The sequence below is a fragment of the Schistocerca piceifrons genome, chromosome 1 (genome assembly GCF_021461385.2).
Source record: "Schistocerca piceifrons isolate TAMUIC-IGC-003096 chromosome 1, iqSchPice1.1, whole genome shotgun sequence".
Taxonomy (NCBI): domain Eukaryota; kingdom Metazoa; phylum Arthropoda; class Insecta; order Orthoptera; family Acrididae; genus Schistocerca; species Schistocerca piceifrons.
The window spans coordinates 112,702,738-112,723,814 of NC_060138.1; the positions used below are offsets into that span (position 1 = coordinate 112,702,738).

The 21,077-nt window shown below is 43.6% G+C and overlaps 1 protein-coding gene across 2 annotated transcripts in view; it reads right to left on the bottom strand.

Annotated features, from left to right (window-relative positions):
• LOC124789966 (rhotekin-like) overlaps positions 1-21,077 on the bottom strand; it is a 1,049,079-nt gene that overhangs the window by 118,861 nt on the left and 909,141 nt on the right. The window lies entirely within an intron of this gene.

The window sequence follows — 21,077 nt, forward strand, 5'->3', positions numbered from 1 at the left end:
AGGTCACTCTTCGACAAATACAGCATCTATATTGCACTAGTAAGTTTCTCATAGCTAATTCTTCATTCGAAATACCATACTCTTTCTTCTGATATTTCGATGGTGTAATCTATTTCGTGAATCTTTAATTCGCAATTCTTTTATATTTAAAGTATGGCACAAAAAGACATTAAATATAAATATATAATATAAAAAATACGAATGAAAATATTAAAACTAGTACCAAAATACAGCAAAATAGTGTTACAGTTCCGTCAGAGTTCTATGTTTAGACAACCTCAAAAACCGTTCTGCTTGAACAAAGCTGCGGAAAGACTACAAAAATGGCGTCTAAACTGCATATCGAGTCTCTTACGACCAGAAGAAAGCACAGAAAGAAAAACTGTAAGGTTTGTCTCAGAAGGTAACACGAAAGACGCTGGTCCCCAACTCCCCATCTTGCAGCTAAAATTATAGGGAACTAGAAATCACCAATCTCCCAATCTACATCGTGCGACTCATAGACGTTTACATCTCTATTTGTGATTTTCTGTGTTTCTTCATACGGTTCACCTTCGATTGCGTCCACACACACACACACACACACACACACACACACACACAATTAAACCGCCCATTTCATAAACTGTTGAAATGAGGGACACGAATCCTTATAAACCAACTATGGACAGACTTCCGTTCCCGTACCGACGATATGTGTTGCAATCCTTATGGAACGCCTTCGTACCGATAAACCGTCAAAGTACGACGGACGTTCAATAAGGATTACAACACATTTTTTTGTCTGAAAGCACGTTGATTTTATTCACGATTCCAACACACCATATTATTCTCCATTAGTTTAGCTGCATAACCCTATTTCTCAACAAAATCGCTGTTCATTGCGACGGCCTTACGCCATCTTAGTGGGAATGTATGTATCTCCGCACGGTACCACTCTGCTTACTAGTCGAGGTCGTTGCCAATGGCCAATGTCTTGGTGCATCAACCCCCCCCCCCCCTCCCCCCTCCCCCCCCGTCATGCACGTACTACTTCCCGTGAAGAGCAGCCTTCACTGGGCCAAACAAACGGACGTCGGAAGACGGAAATCACAGCGGGCACACGCTTTGAGTGCCCCAACTTGTGGAGGAGGATGTCTGCACTACCAACAGATACGTATAGCTAAGCAGCGAGGTGTGTACTTGTGTGATCCGCTCACCACCTCCAAAGAATGTGTCCGCACGTTCCAACACTGTAGGAATCACGGCTACGTGTAGCCGACCGGCACGCGTAAGATCGGTCAGGTTTGCGCAACCTTGTTGCGATGACGACAGACGCCACTCCCAACGACTCACCGTGCTTTTGTTCACTGCGACGTCTCTGTAGACATTCTGCAAGCGGTGATGCTCTAATTTTCCGTCGAAAGTAATTCAATGACAAGTCTCTGCTTGGTGCTTGGAACGCTACTCCGTTACAGACACCATGTTGAAGGCTACGTTTAGCGCTGACACCAATCGGAACGCCATGAAACTACAGAGGCTGAAGCGGGAAAATTACACGATGTCCCCTCAGCGAATTCCAAAATTTTTCAGCAGAAACTGGCCGAGAAAAAACAGTGTGTTGCATTACTTGTTGAATGTCTCTCGTAATTAATGAAGGCATGGTATCCTAGTTCGTCAACTTGTACGCAACACACAATTTCTTTAAAAAAATCATGCAAGCTAAACAACTCCGTTGACCTAGTTGATACTCGAGATACGGGGGTCACTCCAAAAGAAATGCACACTGTTTTTTTAAATCCATCTTTTATTCTACATGTTTAAAAGTTTCACAGCGTGTAGATACATCCTTTAGGAACAATATTTTCACTTCTCCACATAATTTCCATCCCTCTCAACTGCCTTCCGCCATCTTGGAACCAGCCTCTGTATACCCGCACGATAAAATTCTGGCCCAACCTGTTGGAGCCACTGTTTGGCATCGTGCACAAGGGAGTCATCATCTTCAAACGTTGTTCCACGAAGAGAGTCTTTCAGTTTCCCAAAGAGATGATAGTCACATGGAGCCAGGTCAGGACTGTAAGGCGGCTGTTTCAGTGTTGTCCATCCCAGTTTTGTATTCGCTTCCGTGGTCTTTTGACTGACATGTGGCCGTGCATTGTCGTGCAACAGCAAATCATCCTGCTTTTGCCGATATGGTCGAACACGACTCAGTCGAGCTTGAAGTTTCTTCAGTGTCGTCACATATGCATCAGATTTTATGGAGGTTCCACTTGGCATGATGTCCACAAGCAAGAGTCCTTCGGAATCGAAAAACACCGTAGCCCCAACTTTTCCAGCAGAAGGTGTGGTTTTGAATTTTTTTCTTGGGTGAATTTGCATGATGCCACTCCATTGATTGCCTCTTCGTCTCTGGTGAAAAATGATGGAGCCATGATTCATCACCTGTCACAATTCTTCCAAGAAATTCATCTCCACCATTCTCGCACTGTTCCAGAAGTTCGCTGCATACAATTTTTCTTGTTTCTTTGTGAGCCACTGTCAACATCCTGGGAACCCACCTGGCACAAACCTTTTTTAACGCCAACACTTTCGGTATTCTGCAAACACTTCCTTCCCCTATCCCAACGTAGCGTGACAATTCGTTCACAGAGATGCGACTGTCAGCAGTCACCAATTCGTTAACTCTCTGCACATTGTCTGGGGTGTGTGCAGTACGAGGCCTGCCGCTGCGAGGACAATCCTCATTACTGCCGTAACCTGCTTGCCCACCGACTAACTGTACTGCGATCGACAGCAGCATCTCCGTACACCTTTTTCAAACTCTTGTGGATGTTTCCCACCGTCTCGTTTTCACAGCATAGGAATTCTATGACAGCACGTTGCTTCTGGCGAACGTCAAATGTAGCAGCCATCTTGAAGACATACTGTGACGGCGCCACTCACGGGAACAGGTTGAACTAAGTTTGAAAACAAGCGGGAAGTATGTATCTACACACTGTAAAACTTTCACACATGCAGAATGAAAACTGTATTTTTACAAAAATAGTGTGCGTTTCTTTTGGAGTGACCCTCGTACGTTACTGTGCAATGCGCAGCAGAACAGAGGTAAGAAATCTGTGATGCCAACGACGTTCCTGAGCCAGAGTGTAGAGCTTTCACCGTGGCCCCTTTACGGCACAGATCTCCGTACTGGTGTCAAAGTGCACACGTTTCTTCTTTTAAGAAGGCGCACCTGCTTTTTAACAGCCAGCTTCTCTCAGAGACCACGCCTTTGAGAGAGCAGGACGAGAAGCCACAAAGCTGCCCGGAAACGATGACTAATGACGTCACTGTGTTGACACGAGAGCCCCGGTGTGTCGTTAAGGCAAGAGCGCCCCCTTGCGACAGGTCTCACCCCCGCACCTTAGCCCCAGCGGCGCTGCATAATGCGGCGGCATTAGCCCTGCAGTAAGCAAGGTGAGCCCAAAGGCAACCTGTTCATTAGCATCAGGCGCACCCCCCCCCCCCCCCCGGCATCCGTAAATATGCAAACAGGGAAATGAGCACACCGCCACTGCGGTGGCGGATTACAGGTCGCAGGTCAGGTAGGAATTACAAAGACAACCACCTGCCTTACAGGTCTCGAGCGATCATTATGTAAGCAGATGGGCCTACGCTAACGGCAGCCCTCATTCGAATTTCTATTGCGGGATACATTACAAGTCAGCAGCATCCATCACACTGGAGCGAAAGTAGTTACTCTCTTCAACACCTTTCAGTAGTTAACCAGTTAGCCTCTCAACCCCACCCCAGATTCTTTAAAACAGGGGTGTCCAACCTTCTAGCTTAACTAGGCCACATTGGAAGAAGACGAGTATTTTTAGACCGCCCACGTTGGAAGATGGGCTCCATATAATATACTTCACATAAACAGTAAGCACTGAGGAAAAACAAGTGGGCGGAGGTACGGTCGGAGGTGTATTGTATTGTTAACACATTTGGACAATTTATAATTAATATGTCATTCTCAGGTTGTTCATGTGAATTTTTGGTTCTACCCTATGTATACCGGGTGGTCAAAAAGTCAGTATAAATTTGAAAACTGAATAAATCACGGAATAATGTAGACAGAGAGGTACAAATTGACACACATGCTTGGAATGACATGGGGTTTTATTAGAACCAAAGAAATACGCAAGTTCAAAAAATGTCCGACAGATGGTGCTTCATCAGAACAGCAACAATTAGCATAACAAAGTAAGACAAAGCAAAGACGTTCTTTACAGGAAATGCTCAATATGTCCACCATCATTCCTCAACAATAGCTGTAGTCGAGGAATAATGTTGTGAACAGCACTGTAAAGCATGTCCGGAGTTATGGTGAGGTATTGGCGTCGGATGTTGTCTTTCAGCATCCCTAGAGATGTTGGTCGATCACGATACACTTGCGACTTCAGGTAACCCCAAAGCCAATAATCGCACGGACTGAGGTCTGGAGGCCAAGCATGACGAAAGTGGCTGCTGAGCAACACGATCACCACCAAACGCCGCGCGCAAGAGATCTTTCACGCGTCTAGCAATGCTTCGGGTTTCTTTTTTGTTCTAATAAAACCCCATGTCATTCCAAGCATGTGTGTCAATTTTTACCTCTCTGTCTACATTATTCCGTGGTTTATTAAGTTTTCAGATTTATACTGACTTTGTGATCACCATATATATATATATATAACTGTACAGGCAAGGAATATTTGTTTCTGGGCAGGAATGATTTGTAGAAGACCAACAAAGATACTGTTAGTTCGCATCGGGTGATAGTAATTCCAAGAATAGTAATTCCAAGACATCTATCGACGAATACCGACCACAGCCAGGACCCAAGATGTTGAGTCTAGACAGTTACAGGGAAGTTTCTCTACTGTGGGTGGATCGTGAGGGAAATGAGCATGGTGACCGTTGCGAGATGCCGAGGGCAAGGGAAGCAGTACCGTCATCAGGTATAGTATTAAGATATTTTGATTTGTACCAATCATCTTCCATGGTAGGAACTGCACACGAAAGTAAAACGATTTCGTGAAAGCCCATTACAGACGCTTTTATGTTTAAATATTGTTCTCATTTACAGTAATGGATATGGTATCAAATTAACACTGTTATAACAGAATTTTAGACAGTAAACATTGGCAGTATTTGCGATCCACATGAAGATTTGTAAGTACCAACTTTTAGTGAACAAAACTACGGTGAAGGAGGTTCTTAATCACAACTGTACAGAAATAACACAATTTTTTTGTAATTACATAAATCTGTTTCATTATACGTCTCTAAATCTTTAGTTCGCACTTTCGACTGATGTAACCCTAAGATAACGGACAAGTGCGTCTGACTGACTCGTCAGTCATACGAACGAGACAGCGGAAGTATACCACGGGCGCCAATGCTAAGAAAGGTGTGGACCAACGACAGAATATTATCAAGTAGCGGAAGTTACAGACTGAAAATATTCAACTTATCGTAACTTGAAATTAACAGATTTTTTTTTTTTTTTTTGCCAATGCACATTGGGATGGAAGTATTAACAGTTACGGCGATTGCTTTTGAAATAATAAACAGTTTACTTACTTTTTTCCGTCTGTCTTTTTTACACTTGACTGCCCCGTAAAGGTAAAGCGGATCATCACTTTAAGCACTGTCCACTTGTAAATGTGGAATCGATGCACCGGTGGAACATACTACTAATAAGTTGCGAAACTATTTCTGTGCTTTGATAAATAATCTCATGGATATTTCTGACATGTCTAACCAATAACTTATGTTCAACATGAAAGAACATGTATTCATAAAATACAAATCATTTAATAAACAGCATTAGTGGGCAGATCAAAATTAGAAAGTAAAAGAATGCATGTAGACCTGGAATCGAGCCAGTTAACTCCAGTATTCAAACGCTAACGCAGATAAGCCGTATATACTGAATGAATTCTTGTTGGATGTGTGATTACAGGGTTGCCAAATTGACCACCTCTGACTTCCATTTTATGCCGAAAATGTGCAAGGGATGAAATTTGGGAAGAGATTTTTAGTTCTCTTAGTTTTCAAGGAATCGCACTGTGGCCCCCGTTTGCGTCAATTTTAGTTAATCCTGTACATATCTTTCACTGCTCGCTAAACACCACTCAGCGTTTGATTGGATCTTACAAGAAGTTACACGTTTTACTGACATAAAGCGAAAGTGCTGATAAACTCCATACACACCGAAATCTTAGTTCTGCAAATCCCATTTACTTTCCTAAACGCGCTCTAGGGCACTTTTACTCTTCTGCACGTTTATTTTTTTACCGATCATCCTGTCGTAAATACAGAAGCTCATCCAGTGGTTCTACGTTTTTATTATTATTATGAAACGGTACAGCCCTGCCAGAAAAATTTCAGTACTTCAGGTGTGTTTAACCACGAAATTTTCCTTTCTCGTTTCATCACTTTAATTATTTGAATACTTTCTCAGGGACAACAGAGAATAGTGTTTGGTGAACAGAATATCTGTGTCCGACTGCTAATATACTGGTACAGCCTACGTGTTTTTCGAAACATCCTTGATTTAACTCAGTAGAGGAGCTACTATACTTTTCTTGAAAAACCACTGTTCGTAAAAAGTAGTTGACAGCACATCTTTCTATGGATCAGCAGCCATAACCATGCATAAGTACATTTCAGTTTTGGTCGCACTTAATTATTTCTGATTTTGATTACAAGTTTCCACTGAGTATCATAATCTGATCGGTCATGAGACAAAAAGGATAAACATAGGATACGTAATTCCTTGCACATATTACAAAAATGTTTTTCGTAAGAAAATAAAATAGCCATGGCATGCGCGTCATTTCAATAGATCACAAAGTGAGACGTGCTCACAGTTAATAGGATACAAATACTGTATATACATGAGTAACACATACCAAATACTTTTAAATTTAAACATCAATCATTTTCAAGTATTTGCCATGTATATTACTCTACTTGTACCCTATTAATTGCGAGCACTTCTAATTTTGTGCATCCCATGGTTATTTTCTTTCCTTGGAAAAAATATTTTTGTAATGTGTGGAAGGAATTTTATGTCCAACGTTTACACTTTTTGTCTGATAACAGATCCGACAATAGCAGTTAGCCAAAACGCGTAATCAAAGTCAGAAATAATAAAGTGCGACAAAAACCGAAATTTTTGCTTGTTATAATCGTTGTTAAGCAGTGTTTTGCAGGTACTTCAGACTGCATTGTGTCTATCACATCTGCATCTAATTAGTGACTATTTTCCTTTCATTCCATCACAATCTTTGTTGTCTTTCGAGTACAGCGATTAGTTCTTTTCCACTCATTATTACTGCACCTTTTTAAACTTTATCTACCTGCTCAATACCACAAAAGGCGCAGTGCTCTTTCCTCTTATAATCGCAGTGGTTTCGCTCGTGTCCTTATAACAACGTAACTTGAGGCACTATTTCGTCCATCAAATAGTTGACCTGACATGGCGTTTCAACGAACGTTTTTTCTACAAGTGAAATGTCATGGCAGACTTTTTGGATAATCCAGGCTTGTGCATTACCTTCTGTATCGTCACACAAAGGTTAACGCTCCCGAAACGCTACATTACCCTGTAGAAATCCAGTATCATTCAGATGACATATGCGGGAACGGAAATCACGCCGAAAGACGAGAATTTCGCTACCAAATGTACGTCACTATCTCTTTGCCCCCACTGTTGTCGAGACAATGGACCATCGGAATAGCGCAGCACACAATGGAGTCATCGATGCATTCGATGATAACTGTAACACGGCAGTGACTAGAAGCGAAGCAACAGACTCTCTCAGTAAAGACGGCATCGACTAGAGTTTTCTTAGACCGTGAAATTAACGATGGAATCTGCTCCAAATACTTGCTCAATTGAACAGGTATTCCGCCTCGAATGACACTGACATTAACTTTGCCGGTACGTTGAAAAACTTAGTCCCACCGCCTCCCAAACGGGACACTATTTTCACGGCAGAGTGTTGCGGCGACCTGCTAGGTCTCAATGTACGGTTCAAAGCGACGCCTCATTAAGTACCACGCATAGAAATACCGCCACCGCTGTGGAGAGTAATTAAAATTCCGTCCACGTTTCCTGTCGTAATTTCTGCTTGTTTACTGTGAAACTCGCCTTGTGTCAACACACAAAAGGGACTGGCATTCTTTAGGCTAAATGCTTCGCACCCACGACACGGCACATAGGTACGCCGAATGCACGGTACTTCAGTTAGTAATACTGATTCGCCGCAGACCATTGAAGGTGCTGTGCAAGCAAAGACGAATGTAGGTGGTTGCCAGATTTCTATGGCAGCTTAGCGTTCCGAAAGAAATTCGCAAACGTTTCAACGAAAAAGCCTATATCATATCTCAATAGAGATTAACAAAGCGAAAAAAAAAACCTATGAAACTACTTTATCTGAGTTATGCAACAATTTATCTTCCATCTCTAACTTTTTGGTCAACGATCTTGATAATTTGACAATGATGGAGAAAAGTGCATACAGTATGTGATTGTGTGAAGGACACGAACCAATAATACGGTCACACGAAGGAACTTCTAACATACGTATTTGGCTAAATGAATTTTGAATAATAGAACACGGTACATAACAGTGAACGGTGAATGTTAAACAGAAACTAATGTAACGTCGGATGAGTCCCAAGGAAGCGTAATAGGAACACTGGCAAGCAGCAATACAAGACCATTCAATGACGATGCTATTGCCTACAGGGAAGTATCGGCTTTGAGACATTATAGCTTAACGCAGAAAGACTTGACGGTAATGTTTACAAGTAAGCGAAGGAACCCAACAGTATTGGACTACAATGTTAATGTAGAACAATTTGAGCACGTCACATCGTTTAGGTATTTATGCGTATGGGACAATCGTCTGGAATCAACATTAGCGAAGGCGAATGGGAGATTTGTTGGAAGGGTCTGGGAAATTGCGTGCATTTGTAAAGGAAAAGGCATCGTTGTTGCGACCAATCCTATAGTACTCCTGCTTCGTTTAGGGTCCTCCTCAAGAAGGCATGACAACAGACATCGAACGAATTCAGTGACGCGCTGCTAGAGTCTCGGCACATCGATATAGGTCGTAAAAAAGTGTAACACAGATCCTTACAGAAAGTAAATGAGAATCTTTGAAAGAAAGATGTCTTAGTTCTCGCCGAAACTTGTTTAGTAAATTCAGAAAACATGTATTCGAAAAAGATTGTGGGGCCATTCTGTTGCAACCAACGTGTGCATCGCATGGATACGAAGGTGAGTCAAATGAAAACCTTAAATATTTTTTAGATATTTTTTGCGCAGAAGTGGTACAAAGCAGTATCACTTTTCAACATAATCTCCCACACCCTCAATGCAAATCCTCCAGCGCTTACAAAGTGCGTAAATTCCTTTAGAAAAAAAATTCTTTTGGTAGTCTGCACAACAACTCGTGCACCGCGTGGCGTCCGAAAAGTGTGTCAGCCTAACCTAGCCTGCTGATGGTTCTGTTCGAAACTTCTTTGGTTTTGGTGACGAGGAATGGCGCCATTCCTTGCTCGCTCTCTTCGTTTCCGGTTGGTGGAAGTGAACCCAGGTTTCGTCCCCAGTAACGCTTCTTGCAAGGAAGCCATCACCTTCTCGTTCAAAGCGCCGAAGAAGTTCTTCACAAGCATCAACACGTCGTTCTCTCATTTCAGGAGTCAGCTGCCGTGGCACCCAACTTGCACACACTTTGTGAAACTGGAGCACATCATGCAAATGTGGTGTGCAGACCCACGACTAATCTGTAAAGTTGCTGCAATGTCATTCAGTGTCACTCGGCGGTTTTCCTTCACTATGGCTTCAACTGCTGCAATGTTCTTGTGGAGTCACAACTTGTTGTGCCTGACCTGGACGAGCAGCATCTTCCACTGAAGTCACACCATTTGCGAACTTCCTACTCCATTCTTAGACTTGCTACTGTGACAAATATGCATCACCGAACTGAACCTTCACTCGTTGATGAATTTCAATAGGTTTCACACTCACTACGCAAAAAACAGAATAACAGAACGCTTTTCTTCCCTGGTGCAAGCCTCAAGTGGGGCGGCCATCTTTATACTGATACTGCGACGGTATGTGTGCATCTGCACTATGCTGCCATCTATAGACCATTCTGCATGCTGTTTGTAGCACGCTTACCAACTTACAGGATAACGGCGCGAAATTTTGATTTGTTATTACAAATTTAAGGTTTTCATTTGACTCACCCTCGTGCCATGAAAATAAATTAGGAAGAATAACGGCGCATACAGATGCACGTAGATTTTTTTCTCTCGCTCTCTAAATAATTGTAAAACGGCATAAAATCGACGTGGTGGCCAGGAGTAACAACTCATCCTCGTGCTCACAAAGCAGCCCTGGACGATGCGAGCTGTATGAACACCGGCCCTCTCTTCTTGGAACCATTGTGGAAAAATCACTGTAGCAAGGGAGGAACGTGACCAGTCAAAATGGTCACACGATCCTTGGTTGCAATGTGACCTTGCAGAACACTCATGGCGCCCACTGATTATCACGGTATGGCTGCCCAATGATCGAACCCCCACCGTTTTTTACTCTTGGGACGTAAGCTCGATCAGAAGTTGGAAAGAGTGTGCAAGGCGATCCGACCAACTAACTTACTTCCACTGCTCCACATCCCAGGATCTATGGCTTCGGAGACACGTTATTCTTTACGGTCATTTGCATCACTGGTGAGTCGTCTTGGAATTCCAGCTTGCCCAGCAGTCCCTGCTTATGGAGTTCCCTACGTGTTCTTTTGGTGCTGACAGGATTCGCGAGTTCGACATTCAGGTCTGCACTTGCTCTTACAAGCCGTCGTCCTGTTATTTTTTTTGTCACAGTCCTCTTCAATAACAGTCTTCACGGTCACTCAACACACACTTTCGTTGGCGTTGTGACTTCGTGGGTAACGTTTTTTTCCGCTTTCCCTGAATGCGGTAAAAATCTTAGGTATTGTGTCTCTTGAAACATCGAAAACTTCGGCTACCTTGGTTACGGACGCACCCACAGTATGAGTACCAACAATTTGCCTACGTTCGAAGTTACTGAGCACCGACATAATGCACTCACAACTACACAAATACTGTTTTGCCCACGACTAACACCTGCAGCGTATTAAGGACATTAGCTACTACTGTTCATGGTCAAATACAACGACGCAACCTGCAGGTTTTCCTAATATCTGCTTTTATGTTTAAGCATACATTCCTCGCTGTGTTTACATTTTTTTCCGACATCTGTATTAGGACGCGTACATAGGCACACATACCTTTTCTGTCACGCAATAAGCGACTGGAGTAGGAAAAATATCGCTAACATAGATAAAAAGAGATAGTAAACATAGGCTTATGGAGTATAAATGAGGATGTATGTACCCATTTCAGTGTGCTATTTATTTTTTATTCATACTAACAGTCTTGCTCCAAACGCATTGCATAATTTATTACTAGAAGTTTTACGCACAGTGGTAACTGCGCCGTGATGTGAACTACGTCTGTCAGCACAGACTACGTCCACACTTCGACACCTGACCTGCTTCCCAGGGGAAAATACACATTAATGGCTCGCCTGTGCCACGTGTACTTGAAGGCACCAACCAACATGAAAACATACTACTCGTAATATCTATAATTATTTGTCTGTAAATGAAGTAAATAGTGATGTAACGTTGTTTAGAGCCCTGTCCTCAGTCATCAATAGAAATATATGCACTGATGCCACTAACGTACTGGGTAACAGCTTCCAGGACGATATCTATATATACAGCTGAATATATCTGCAAAATGATTTTCTATCATACATAGATTTTCTACTAAACTGGCTTTTCAAAAAAAAAGTTAATATCGGTTTGCGTCTTGAACCATAAGTTTTTTTTATATATCAGCGGGGACAGATGAAAGTGTGTGCCCCGACCGGGACGCGAACCCGGGATCTCCTGCATCCATGGCACACGCTTTATGCTTCTGAGCCACCGAGGGCACACAGAGTAGTCCAGCTGCAGGGACCATCTCGCGCACGTCTCCCGCGAGATCCACATACTCACCTTATACGTCCACACACTACAGTGTCCCTAACCAACACATTACTCGTGGAAAACATTCTTACTAAGTCCCGTAAGAGCACGGGGAATGTGTGTGCATCCGCACAGGAGGAGGAGGTCATGGCCGGTATTGCCAGTACTATATACTTATATGGATATGGTGTCTGTTCTTTCGGACACGGCCGAAAGAACAGACACCATTCATAACCTCCAGGCGTCTAGAACAAAATTAGAATTATATAAGGTGGGAATCTGGGGGTGTCGCGGGAGGCGTGTGCGAGATAGTCCCTGCAGTCGCTCTATCCTCTGTGCCCTCGGTGGCTCAGATGGGTGCCGGCACGGTAGTCCGCGTGTTCGGTCAGAGTGCCGATTGTCCTCTGTAATAAGAAAACTGAGTAAAGGAATCAATGATCAATTTGAACGGACGCCATGTCACGTCCGCAGAGACCAAACGCAACGAACTATACTGAACAAAAAAAGATAGATTGAGCGTCTGCCATGTAGCAGGAGATCCCGGGATCGAGTCCCGGTCGGGGCACACATTTTCGCCTGTTCCTGTTGATATATATCAACGCCTATCAACAGCTGAAGGTATTAACATATAAATCTAATTTAGTTCTAGACGGCTGCAGGTCATCAATGTCCGAAAGAACAGACACCATATCCATATATAAATGGTTCAAGTGGCTCTAAGCACTATGGGACTTAACATCTGAGGTCATCAGTCCCCTAGACTTAGAACTACTTAAACCTAACTAACCTAAGGACATCACACACAACCATGGCCGAGGCAGAATTCGAACCTACATAACGTATGAACGAGTACAGGTTGTAGACACATGACTGCCAACAAACGGAATTTTGGGTCTGGTACAAAGTCGTGTTCGGATAGCCTAATGGTAAGGCGAACGCTCGCGATAAGCGAGAAATCCGGGTTCGAATCACGGTTCGGCATAAAATTCCATTGTCGCCATTCCATGGTTGTCCATATTCGCAACTGCGAATACATTTCATGCGAGAGAGAGAGGTGAATGATGTCAGAAGGCCATACGTGGTTAGAAATGGCCACGTTTTACCACAAAAATCCCACATTACAACCTGGTCACTGTTGTTCATTAGCGAGAAATATTTTGCTATTTGTACCGCATGCTTGATAAGCCTAACTACTTTCTTTAGATGTGTAAATAATCCCACAGTCGTGTTCATTTGGTATATCGATCCGAGGCAGTCGACAAACTGGCGGTAAAACGTTTCCGTGTGCCTTTCATTGCAGGAGCGCGCTTTCTTCAAACAGATCTGTCGGCGACGTAGTCGGTTCTGCTAAGAGAGCAGGAGACGATGGAAAGGGGGTGGGGAGAGGAGGGAACAAGTGTTTACGCATCTCCCCAGCTGGCACAACAAACAGCCGGCTAGCGCCGTGGCCGCTAATGGAACACAACGGTAGACCACCGAGGAGCAAGGCACGTGTCCTGTCCTCTCCCCCCTGTCCTGTCGCGTCGTCAATACTCTGAGGCCCTCTGGGACAGTGATGACTGCCCTTTAGAGACAGCTGCTGCGAATGACCCAGATGCCGCCCCCGCACACGTCACAGTGGTAACCGAAGGGCTGCGGACTTTACTTGGTCGCGTAGCCAAAGGTGACAAATGTGTATAAGGTACTTCATATTACCGAACTAACAGTTTCATGCGTCATGGTTGCGAAATACGGTCACCAATTATTTACAAAAGACTGAAAAACTTGGTGGAAGCTAACCTCGGGAAAGATCGGTTTGGGTCCTGGTTAAATTTAAAGAAAGCTTCCAGTAATATTAACTGGAATGCACACCCTGAAATTCTAAAGGTAATGGGGGTAAAGCACAAAGAGTGAAATGTTATACACAACACGTGCAGGAACCAAACAGCAGTTATAAGAGACGAAGGTTCTGTACACGCCACCAAAATTGTACGAGGAGGAGGAAGAAACGGACGACCCTCTCAAATGGATAAATAAACCCTGAAATGGCTAAATAACGAAAGCAGGGCCGAATTTTCTGCATTCTAGAGCTTGTACATTACAGGATAAAATAAAATGGCTGACAAAAAAAAAGGAGCATCCAGAAGGGGAGGTAGAAACGAAATGAAACTTCACGTGTTGAGATTGTGTGCAACGTTATCAAAGTGATTACAAAATCGAGTCAAATTTACAAAAAAAAAAAAAACAGACTGACGTCGTGATTACATAGAAGTGGCTACAGTTTGATTTTAAATATCCACGGAGTTCTATATTTTCTAGATCCACAGCAGTTTTGATCTAAGAGAGATGTTATAATGGACACGCACGTCATTTCACACGGACGGCACAATATGTAAGTAACTTTTTTTTTACTGTTATGAATAAAAATGATATGTTGTAGGTACACATTTACTTGCTTGTCCTATATGTCAGATGCCACTGACGGTGGGCTCTACGGTCGAATACTGGTCTGAGAAATACATTACATGCAGCTCATGATGTACAGCAAGAGGCCTTTAACAAAACTGATATGCACTTTCTCATAATTAACACGCTACTAATCAGTTTCATTATTATTTATTTCCAACCATGCTTCGACGAGTCATCATGGAAATAGTCTGGAAGTGGACTATTCGGAAACTATAGTGAAGTAGCAGGAACGTCTGCAGATATGTGAACATTCAAATGGACCACATTTACGCAAAACGAACGTGTCTGGAAAGTACACGAATTTGCATCATCTCTCTCTCTCTCTCTCTCTCTCTCTCTCTCTCTCTCTCTGGCAGATTTGAGGCGTGCTGCCACGGGATGGCAGGTCGGCAATTGTTCAGTATTGAGAAATTTTGATAATTTCTTTATTTTTTCTCCGTTTCTGTTATATGAATATACAATTTTTGCTGCCGTGGTTACCGCTTTAGGGCTGACAAACCTATTCTCAAACCACAAACCTTGTTAATAGCGGCAACTAGCCACACGATATGGTTTTTGGACAACATGGTTGTGGAGATGAAGCAGCGGTAGAATAATAATAAATGCGATTAAGACTGTTTTTGAATAATTGACACAATATGGTGCCAAAGGCGGCACTAATAACTTCTACATAGAAAGTCAAACTGTAGGTAACAGGTACTCTGACAGTCTGTGTCTATTGTTGCGCATGACTGACAAAACCAGAGCGCCTACGTGACTGCTAGGTTATTCATTCTTAAAGTAGTGTCATGGCTTTCAAAATAATTCTTCGGGAATGTAGAAGGAACGGAAGTTTAAGAAATCTGAAATGGAATATATTGCTGTGCCAAGATTTGAGACGGCATCGACAACTGGCAAAGGTAAGAAATACTGAAGACAAAAAATAATGGACTGATAACCCTCACACAGCGTTGTACCTCACCACAGACAGTAAGAGCAAGTACAAGGTGCGGTTATTCAGACATCTCCCTGCCAACTTCAACACAGACGGAAAGACGATTAAGCAGCGTTGCAGTCGCATATCTAACGCGATCGAAATATGCCATCAATACAAAAAGTTATGCAGTTCTCATATCTAACGCTAGTCTCACAAAATGTCACATAGCTACCACGAGGAATCACGAGTAGCAAGGTTAACTCTCTACTTCAGTATGTTCTATTTCTGCGAAACAGCTGACGCGTTCAGTTGACTTGGTTTTCAGATATCAGAATACTGGACTGTGCAAGCAACATGCGGGCACCCGCACGATAATTTCCTCCACAAACGTTCGCTTTGAAAGACTGAAACAGTTTCTGGGCTGGCGAGCATACCACCGGAAAGTCAGTCAGTCAGTCAGTCAGTCAGTGTCTCTCTCTCTCTCTCTCTCTCTCTCTCTCTCTCTCTCTCTCTCTTCCCCCCCCCCCCCCCCCACACACACACACACACACACACACGCACAGTTTACGGCATTGCCCCAAAAATAATTCAAAATTACTTCGAAATTCCCGTTTCTGAACAATGTTTGTGGCATATTTCAAATGGTTCAGATGGCTCTGAGCACTATGGGACTTAACTTCTGAGATCATCAGCCCCCTAGAACTTAAAACTACTTAAACCTAACTAACATAAGAACATCACACACATCCATGCCCGAGGCAGGATTCGAACATGCGACCGTAGCGGTCGCGCGGTTCCAGACTGTAGCGCCTAGAACCGCTCGGCCAACCCGGCCGGCTGGCATATTTCTCTTTACAGTAAAGCGAACCCTACAGCATCCATTCGTAAATATTTTTCGAAATTCCACTCCTAAGGGGATGAAATGCTTTTTGAAAGTATGTCGCGATTAAGGGAATTTTGAAGCTAGAACTATGAAAACTAGTATTTGTTTTGGAAGTCAGAAAATGAAAAAAAGAGCGTTCCCGTATTTTTGGAAATTCATCCGCTAAGGGGATGAAATAGTGAGTGAAAGTTTTTTTTTTTAAACAAATAATTATTGAAGAACTACTAAAGGATTTTTCATCCTAAATCTATGACAGTTGGTGTTTGACTTCTCGGTTAGAAATAAAAAATACCTGGTTCACTGTTTCTGGAAATTCAACCCCCAAGGGAGTGCAGTAAGGGATGAAAATTTTCAAGAAAATATTTCCTTACATTAAAAAAATTTGAAGTTAAATGTATGAAAATCGGTATTCCACATCTCGGTTTGATATAATGAAACATTTGTTAGGGGATGAAAGTTGAGATGGATATCTCTTCTTAAGAATGCAAAAGGCATGACGAAGAAAAATTTTGGACTCCAGCTACCAGAGTCGCTTTGTGGTCAGAACAACGTTCGGAAGACGCCGTGTTCACATGGCCTTAATTAGCGTGAAAAGCTTAGAAGGCGTTGCAGTTTGTGAACACAGAAATTCATTTAAAGGGGTGTAGGACATCAAACGGGCCGACTTGGAGCAGAAGAGGCATCACAAGACATTTTAATTTCCAGTGTCTATACTTTTACAAATAAATTCATCAAACTTTGTCAGCATCACCAGGAAGGATTCAGGATTCAAACCCATTGCAGTGGAAGTTTGAAAACATAACAAAATAAATTTTTGTTACGTGCGAAGTTTCACTTACTAATGGCTGCATTTGTTGCCATAGGTCCACTTATCTTCATAAGTTAGAGAGATTCTTCGATGAATTTTGCACAGCATATATACCATACTCACAGGTGTATGAAACTCTAGAATTTATTTAATTTATGAAAAAACGAATGAAATATTATATTTTATACTTCATATTGTAAGTAGGCTGTTTAGGATATCTTATTGGTAACGCCACATAGCGCTCTGTATGAAAATCACTGGCTGTGCTGTGTGCAGTCTGTGGCTGGTTAGCATTGTTGTAATATTCGCCATTGTAGTGTTGGGCAGTTGGCCGTTAACAGCGTGTAGCGTTGCGCAGTTGGAGGTGAGACGCCAGCAGCGGTGGATGTGGGGAAGTGAGATGGCGGATTTTTGAGAATGGATAATCTGGAGGTGTGTCCATCAGAAACAGTACATTTGTAAGAATGGAGGTCATGAACTGCTATATATATTATGACTATTAAGGTAAATACATTGTTTGTTCTCTATTAAAATCTTTCATTTGCTAACTATGCCTATCAGTGTCTTCCGTAGTTTGAATCTTTAATTTAGCTGGCAGTAGTGGCGCTCGCTGTATTGCAGTAGTTGGAGTGATGAAGATTTTTGTGACATAAGTGATTTGTGAAAGGTATAGGTTAATGTTAGTCAGGGCCATTCTTTTGTAGGGATTATTGAAAGTCAGATTTGTTGCGCTAAAAAAATAGTGTGTCATTTTAAGCACAGTCATATATAATTTTTCTAAGGGGACGTTTCAATATTTAGAAAAAAAACCCAAATTTTATAGTTAATTACCTCAATTTTTACCACAGTTTTTAATAGATTTGGAAAATTCTAGAGTTTCATACACCTTTAAGTATGGTTTGTATGCTGTGCAAAATTCATCGAAGAATCTATTTTACTTATGAAGAAAAGTGTACCTACAGCAACAAATGCTGCCATTAGTAAGTGAAAAAAATGAAGAAATTTCACATGAAAAAAAAATTATTTCGTATGTTTACGAACTTTCACTGCTAAGAGTGTGAATTCTGAATCCTTCCTGGTCATGCTGACAAAGTTTTATGAATTTATTTGTAAAAGTATAGACAGTGGAAATTAAAATGTTCAGTGGTGTCTCTCCTGCTCCAAGTCGGCCCGTTTGACGTCCTACCCCCCTTAAATAAAACAAAACAAAAAAATCTGCATGCCATACAGCGAAGCAGCGGGCGCTAAGTCAGTCATTCTACTAAAATGGTTCTTAGAAATAAGCTGAATGAATTGTGCCACAGTCATTATTTCATAGTTAGACGCTCACAAAAACTAATTATCTTTCATCATTTAAAAATATAACATCGTTGAAAGACTTTCTTTTTATTTTTCAAGTTTAGTTCGGCGCTAATGTCGTTGATGGCAAGGGGAGGGGGAGCACGGGGAATTAGCTAATACCCGAGTGCACTCAGGAGTAATGCTCCCGAAAAAGTCTGGAACCACTGCCCTCGGTATTCTCTGCATTTGTTGACGTAGGGCAGCACTCCGACCACCCTTCCTTGGTTCGACATACTGCAGCGCTCGGTACTAAGGCCCCGCCCGATGGGATGGTGCGCTCCACCAGGAGAATCCTTTCTTCCGCGCTGAAAGCCAAGACGGAGTCGCAGTGAAGCCGAAACAGCCCGCGGCAGACCTTAGCGGCGAGCCCGCGAAATGCTGCCAACGTCGTTGCGAAGGCTTTCGCGGATATGACGAGGCGCTGCTTTCAGGAATAAGAGCCACCGCATATGGAAGGGGGGGGGGGTGGGAGGGATAAGGGGGGGAGGGGGGCACGGGAGGTAGTAGGAAACACGTGTGCCTAGGGGAAGGTGCGCGAAAGCCCGAAAGTAACGACGGGAGTGGCTCGTGGTGCTACAGTGGCTGTGGCTCCGCAGGACATGCGCCCCCCCTACCCTCCTACCCCCCCACCCCCCCGACCGACGGCTCCAACCTATCTGTATGCAGGCGCCGGTCGCTGTTCCCACGGAAGCCGCGGGCCATCACAGAGGAGGCTAGACACAGAGGGGCCGCCCAGGACTAACAGGTTGCCCGTCTTGTACTACCGCGACGCGAAAGGGGTGAATCGCGTTATTTACAAACTACACTACCGCCCATTAAAATTGCTACACCACGAAGATGACGCGCTACAGACGCGAAATTTAGTCGACAGGAAGAAGATGCTGTGATATGCAAATGATTAGCGTTTCAGAGCATTCACACAAGGTTGGCGCCGGTGGTGACACCTACAAAGTGCTGACATGAAAGTTTCCAACCGATTTCTCCTACACAAACAGCAGTTCATCGGCGTGGCCTGGTGGAACGTTGTTGAGATGCCTCGTGTGAGAAGGAGAAATGCGTACCATCACGTTTCCGACTTTGGTAAAGGTCGGTTTGTAGCCTATCGCGATTGCGGTTTATCGTATCGCGACATTGCTGCTTGCGTTGCTCGAGATCCAATGACTGTTAGCGGAATATGGAATCGGTGGGTTCAGGAGGGTAATACGGAACGCCGTGCTGGATCCCAACGGCCTCGTATCACTACCAGTCAAGATGACAGGCTTCTTATCTGTATGGCTGTAACGGATCGTGCAGCCACGTCTCGATCCCTGAGTCAACAGATGGGGACGTTTCCAAGACAACAACCATCTGCACGAACAGTTCGACGACGTTTACAACAGCACGGACTATCAGCTCGGAGAGACCATGGTTGCAGTTACCCTTGACGCTGCGATGGTGTACTCAACGACGAACCTGGGAGCAGAAATGGCAAAATATTTTTTCGGATGAATCCAGGTACTGTTTACAGCATCGTGATGGTCGCATCCGTGTTTGGCGACATCGCTGTGAACGCACATTGGAAGCCTGTATTCGTCATCGCCATAATGGCGTTATCACCCGGCGTGATGGTATGGGGTGCCATCGGTTACACGTCTCGGTCACCTCTTGTTCGCATTGACGGCGCTTTGAACAGTGGACGTTACATTTCAGATGTGTTACGACCCGTGGCTCTACCCTTCATTCGATCCCTGCGAAACCCTACATTTCAGCAGGATAATGCACGACCGCATTTTGCAAGTCCTGTACGGGCCTTTCTGGATACAGAAAATGTTCGACTGCTGCCCTGGCCAGCACATTCTGCAGATCTCTCACCAATTGAAAACGTCTGGTCAATGGTGGCCGAGCAACTGGCTCGTCACAATACGCCAGTCACTACTACTGATGAACTGTGGTATCGTATTGAAGCTGCATGGACAGCTGTACCTGTACACGCCATCCAAGCTCTGTTTGACTGAATGCCCAGGCGTATCAGGGCCGTTATTACGGTCAGTGGTGGTGGTTCTGGGTACTGATTTCTCAGGATCTATGCACCCAAATTGCGTGAAAGTGTAATCAAATGTCAGTTCTTTTGTGGACTGGCAAGACAGCCAATCCAAGAGGACGGGAGGCCGAAGGGCACGCGTTTAAGCTCACGCAGGATGGCGTGAGGTCTGGAAAATGACAAGGTCTTTATAGTAGCAAAAACAGTACGTAGCTTCTGGAATACTTAACTTTAATCCATAATTGGTGAACATCGGTCTGACTGTACATGCATCACAAGATAAATAGCAGTTGATAATGGCGCCTTGCTAGGTCGTAGCAAATGACGTAGCTGAAGGCTATGCTAACTATCGTCTCGGCAAATGAGAGCGTGATTTGTCAGTGAACCATCGCTAGCAAAGTCGGCTCTACAACTGGGGCGAGTGCTGGGAAGTCTCTCTAGACCTGCCGTTTGGCGGCGCTCGGTCTGCAATCACTGATAGTGGCGACACGCGGGTCCGACGTATACTAACGGACCGCGGCCGATTTAAAGGCTACCACCTAGCAAGTGTGGTGTCTGGCGGTGACACCCCAAGTTCTAGTATAATG